A 6,291-nucleotide genomic window follows, 5' to 3' on the forward strand; every position below is an offset into this window, starting at 1 on the left:
AACAGAGGCTCCAGACTGCCTTGCACCACCAGGTTGCTGGTAACAGTAGCTACCATCAACAGTAGCTATGCGAGCCCCGAAGACTCAGCCTTTCACAGGTCCCTGGGAAAAGCCTGGTGCTGGATTTCTTATTTCAGACACAACAGAGACAGGGCACAAATGCTTTCTGCAAGGAAATCATCTTCGGGACAGGGCAGGACTGACTCACTCACAGAGGTGGTGACAGCATGCACGGTTCCTGCTACACCGGCTTCTAGCACAGAGCGGGAAGAGGACTCGGGACCAAGAAGCTATTTATAGTTAACACCTGCTGGCAAAGGGAAAATCAATGTTCTTCAATAGAGCGTGCCCCCCCCCCATACCAACCACACCCCGGGGCATGCTTCATGCCTAGGAATGGCTAACAAGAAACGAACCCGGCATTTGTTTGTATCTGTGGGGGAGGAGCATTTTTATACTATTGAGTTTTGTTTGGTTTTCGTTGTTGTCGTCTTTGGCTTTTCCAGGCTCCAGCTGTCCTGGAATTTGCTCGTAGACCAGGCTGACCTCCAACTCACAAATGTCCCCCTGCCTCTGCCTCCTGAGTGCTGGGATTAAAGCACCTAGCTTTATTTCACCTTTTTTTTTTTTTTTTTTTTTACTTTATCTGCATTTATTTTATGCTGAACTTATTCCCGTGCCATGAGTTTTTGTTTCTTCTGGGATATCTTTTTCTTCTGTGCAACCCCCTCTTCTGGCTCTGGAGCGATCTGTTCCTTCTCAGTGAGGATCATCTCAGTGTGGCAGGGGGAGCTCATGTGTGGGTTAATCCGGCCGTGAGCTCTGTAGGTTCGTCGGCGCGTCTCAGTGCCTTGTTCACCTAGATGGGTTCGGTGACTAGAGAATCTACGTCTAAACCCTTAAGTTCAGCATTACTCTCTGCATTTTTAAGCATGTGCAGCAAAAATTCAGCACTCTTTTTTGGCCACCGTCCCTGTGTCCAGCCCCACTGTTTGGCCTGGGTGCACCGACCGACTCCACCATTACACCGCAGGAACGGCACACACTGCGTCTTTAAAGTGATATCCTTCAGGTACTTGGTGGCTTTGTGGATATGCATACCCTTGATGGCCTAGGAAGTTTCCCGAGTGTTCTTAAAGTGAACACGAAGGTTTGAACCTCTTGATTTGAATGATTTTGTGGGGTTCTCTGGGTCAAGAGAATAGCGAACCATCTGGCCACTTACAGGAAGAGCTAAATATTCCTTTTTTTTGGATTTGGGTTTTTTGTTTTTTGTTTTTTTTTTCCCGAGACAGGGTTTCTCTGTGTAGCCCTGGCTGTCCTGGAACTCACTCTGTAGACCAGGCTAGCCTCAAACTTAGAAATCGGCCTGCCTCTGCCTCCAAGAGTGCTGGGATTACAGGCCACCGTCACCCAGCTATTTTACCTTTTTAATATTTATTTTCATTTGTATTTATTTGTATGCGAACGTGAGTGTATACCATATGTTTTTTGTGTGTCTGTGGAGGCTGGTAGAAGACATGAGATAATGAGTTGGAGTTGACAGTCATCCTGTGTGGATGCTAGAACTGGACTCAGGTCCTCTGGGAAGCAGCTATGCGCTAACCACTGAGCTTCTCTGCAACCCTCGGAGTAGAGCTCGATTTATTATTTATTTATTTATTTACTTGTTTATTTATTTATTTATTTATTTATAGCAGCAATGCTGCACCCTAGTCTGTCTGACCATTTTGCTTCTAAATTTGGTCAAGACCACGTATTCTAATTTCTTCTCAATTCTGCTGGGGTTTTTTGTTTGTTTGTTTGTTTGTTTTGTTTTTTGAGTCAGGGTTTCTCTATGCTCAGAAATCTGCCTGCTTCTGCCTCCTCCCAAGCGCTGGGATTACAGGCGTGCGCCACCATCTTCCCGCTATTCTGCCATCTTTTACTGCTGTGAGGGAGAAGCAGAAAGAAACGGGGTTGTATATCTGACTCAGGCGTTATATTTTTAATTTTTTCTTTTACATATGCACACATGCCACATAGCTCATGCAGAAGTTATACTACTCCTGTCTATGGGGTTCAGGGATGGAACCTGGGTCCTCAGGCTTCCCAGCAAACAAATGTTCTCTCTCTCTCTCTCTTTCTCTCTCACTTTCTGAGTCATGTGTTTTCCAGGCAAATTAAGCTCAATTTTATCAGAGGAAGACCTTGTATTTCTGCCCCTCCCTCTGCCCACGGTGTCTGCCGTCAGGTCTGTTTTATCTGGTGCTGTGGACAGAGCTAGTCACGCAGTTTATGAGCTGGGCTGCACCCACAGCCTCCAGACTTGGGAATTTTAAACAATCTTAAACGTTTTTGTAATGTCCAGTCTTCTGTGAGCACTGGTATTGATTTCCACTCTCCTCTAGACATTTAGGAAGGGTAAATGGAAGATTCCTTCTCAGGGTTTGTTCTCTAATTTGTTTTTTCAGATGAGGGCAGATTGATACATGCAGAAGAGTAAATTCAGCAGGGTCTTCAGTTGAAGGTTTTTCCATGACTAATTGGAGCAAATTGTGTAAGGACCTCTCCTTGGCGAGCCCAAACACCCTTCCCTCAAATCCTTACTAGCTGTAGTATTCCATTCCCTGAGCACCCGGCTCCAGTCTCTTGCTACACTAAGATTTATCCGACACATTTTCTCTAAAGTCAGGTGACATGAAAGGTGGTGGCTGGATTAAGAATTACCCCCAACCTTGCTAGTTCGTCTCCTAGCAACTGTATGGTTTGTTACTTAGCAACAGGAGAGGCGAGAGTGCTGCCCCTCTTAGGAATCTAAAAATACAGAAAACGGGTTTTTTTGTTTTGTTTAAAAAAAAAAAAACTCAACAGTGGGGTCCTTTATTAAATACACTAAATACAGAGACAATCTTATAAGCAGAGGTGGGGCTTAGCTCAGGGGAACCTCTATATCTTTTTCAGTGTACATCCTGAAATAATTTGCTGTTCATAGACGTGTGTGTGTGTGTGTGTGTGTGTGTGTGTGAGGTGAGGGAGATAGAAGCCGGCAGCCTTTTCTGATCTTGTTGCTTCCATGCATCCATAATCAGTGCTTAAGTGCCTGGGAGGAGAGAGCTACTGAGATAGGTCCAAGGGTGAAGGTGCTTGCCTGGTACCAAGCCTGATCCCTGAACCCACACGGTAAAAGGAGAAAGAACAGTTCCCACAGCTGTTCTCTGAGCTTTACATGGATGCTGCGGCACACACGCGATACTCCACATATCAATTAAATAAATGTGTTTCATTTTTAATTCAAGTTTAGGAGCTGGAGAGATGGTTCAGTGGTTAAGGTCACTGGCTGCTCTTCCAGAGGACCTGGATTCAATTCTCACTCAATTTTTTAAATCTAAAAGAAGATGAACAAATGGTTTTTCTAAATATCCTAGTAAGCCTAAAGCAATGGCTCATGTCTATAATCTAAACATTTGGAATGTAGAGGCAGGCAGGAAACTAGTTCAATACCAGCCTGGACTACATGAAACTCTATCTCAAAGAAAGACACAGGACCTGGGATGCAGCTTAGCAGGTAAAGGAATTCTCTATCTAGCCCCTAAACTGAGTTTGAGCCCTGAGACCCAGAGGGCAGAGAGGGAACTGGCTTCCTGAAGTTGTCCTCCTTCTGCTGTGTTCCATGACACGCACACACAAATAATAAATAAACAAATATAAAACAAACAGGCCCTCAAGCCAGGCACTACTGGGAATTGTTTTTTGGGGGAGATTATTTTCATAAAGGGGGCAATTTTCAGTTTATGTAGGAATTATCGGAGCTTAGAAATAACATACCCATACCACTTACACCAAACCTGCACAGTTTCTTTTTTTTTTTCTTTTTTTATTTGGTTTTTTTCAAGACAGGGTTTCTCTGTATAGCCATGGCTGTCCTGGAACTCACTCTGTAGACCAGGCTGGCCTCAAACTTAGAAATCTGCCTGTGGCTGCCTCCCAGAGTGCTGGGATTATAGGCGTGCTCACTACCGCCTGGCACCTGCAGTTTCCAAGAGGGTAAACTGCTATTTCTAAAAGAATCCCGTTGGCTGAATAAGAGAAGAGCTATTGAATTAGCTCTGGTGAAGAAAGCAGAATCCTTTAAGCAGCACCGCTGATTCAGCACACTGAGGAAGAGCCGGCACTCAGGAGTTTGCAAGCTTGCCTAGTGTTTGAATTTACATATTTGTGGTGGCTGGAATGATAAATGTCTCCGACCAGCCCAGGTATTTGGACACTATTCCCTAGTAAGTGAAGCCTTTTGTCTTTGGCACTATTTGGGGAGGTTATAAGACATCTGGGGGGTCTAACTTTGTTGGATTAAGTCTCTGGGCTTCAAGCCTTGACCCACTTTCTTTGCCCTACTTCCAGTTTGAGATTGAAGATGTTTCTTGAAGGGGCTTAAAAAGAGAGGATTGGGGGTTAAGGGAGTGTGGCACGGTGGTGCGGGGGAAGGGGTGCCCAGGCAGGCCCTTGTCCAGGCACCTCTTCTCCCTGAGGGACCACACACACACAGGCATGGTATAGAATAGAGTTTATTCAGGGTAGAGGATGGGAGTTAGTGGTAGAAAAAGGCAGAGAGAGAGAGAGAGAGAGAGAGAGAGAGAGAGAGAGAGAAGAGAAGTGGAGTGGAGGCCGGCCATGACCACGTGGAGAGAGGGGGGAGGAGAGCCCAAGGGGCAGAGAGGTGAGAGAGTGTGGGAGAGCAGAGAGAGAGCAAAGAGGGAGAGGAGGGGCAAGCAGCCCCTTTTATAGTGGGCCAGATCTATGGGGCGGGGCATACCTGGCTATTGCCAGGTAGGTGTGGGGTGGAGCTTAGACAGAATACCAACATTTCTGCCATATGCCTCACTTGCTGCCCTGCCTCCGGACTATTAGGGATTCTCCCTCTACAAAGAAACTCTTTCTTCCATATGTTACTTTTGGTCTGGGTGCTTTTTCACTGCAAGAGAAAAGTAACTGTACTAGAAAACGAATACAATGTTTAAAGTAAAAAATGCAGTTGCAAACACTCACTTCCTGCCTTCCCTAAGGCCCTTCCATTCACAGAAGAGGTCGGGCTTCATTTGCTCACTCCTCCAAGTATTGTCAGGATGGTCCTTAAATGTAACCGATGGAAATTAGAGACTGGCTGAGATTAACTTAATAAATATAACAATATATTTATCGTACTGCACAGAGGGGGGTGGGGTGATGGCTCAGACAGAAGTAATGTGCTTGCCACACAAGCCAGGAGGACTTGAGGTCAATCCCCCTAGAAAACCAGGCCAAGTAATCTCAACCCTGGGGAAGCAGAGACAAGAGCTTCTGTGGGAATCACTGACCAGGCAGTTTAGCCACAAAGGACAAGAAATGTGAGAAACCAGTACTGGGGTGTGGGGGAGGGGACTCCAGAGCTTCTTTTGATTACTGTTAAATCCCTGTAGCCACAGCACCATGGCAACCTTCCCAGTCTGCCACCTCATTTCCATCTGCTTCGCAGGACAAAGGGAGCTGGACAAAGGTAGTTCCACATACATTCTGCGAGTATGCATAATTTAAGTCAACGAAAAGCAACTAAATTAGAAATTGTGTTTTGCAAAAACTGGGATTCCAGCTGTCTGCGGCTGTGGCTCGGCTGGTGTACAGTCCTGGGTTCCCCAGGCACCACAACGTAAACTCGCTCTGTGAAGGCACAGGCCTGGCTGACATCCCCAGAGCTCAGGAGTACAGGCAGGGGATCAGAAGTTGTCCAAATGGCTGAGAAACACTTGAAGAAATGGCCAACAAACTTCGCATAACTGTCTCCTGAGAGGCTTCGTCCAGCAGTGGGTAGACACTGATGCAGAGACCCACAGCCTATTATCAGGTGGTGCTGCGGAATCTTGAGGACGAGCAGGAGATAGAATTGAACAAGACGGAAGGATCAAGGGCACCACAAGATTTACAGGGCTAACCTGGGCCAATGGGGGCTCACAGAGATTGGGCCAACCAAGAGCATGCGGGAGCTGGACCGAGGTCCCTCCCTACACACTGGGAGCAGATGTACAGTCTTCATGTGGGTCCCCTAACTTTTGAAGCAGCGGCTGCCTCTGACTCTGGTGCCTGCCATTGGATCCCCTTCCCTAACTGGCTGTTTCTCAGCTGGAAAGACTGTGCTTAGTCCTGCTGTGATTGGATGTCCCAGTAATGAGGGGAGGGACTTATAAGGGTGAGACTGGAAGGAGAGGAGGGAGGGAGGGGGGCTATGATCTGGAAGTAAAATGAAGGAATGAGCTGGGCGTGGTGGCGCACGACTGTAAT

At 46.6% G+C, this 6,291-nt stretch overlaps 1 pseudogene; it reads right to left on the bottom strand.

Moving 5' to 3' along the window:
- Positions 1-668: 668 nt before the first annotated feature.
- LOC127667641 (60S ribosomal protein L17-like) lies at positions 669-1,232 on the bottom strand (annotated as a pseudogene).
- Between the last annotated feature and the right edge of the window lie 5,059 nt (positions 1,233-6,291).

Source organism: Apodemus sylvaticus, chromosome 17 (genome assembly GCF_947179515.1).
Source record: "Apodemus sylvaticus chromosome 17, mApoSyl1.1, whole genome shotgun sequence".
NCBI classification, from domain to species: Eukaryota; Metazoa; Chordata; class Mammalia; order Rodentia; family Muridae; genus Apodemus; species Apodemus sylvaticus.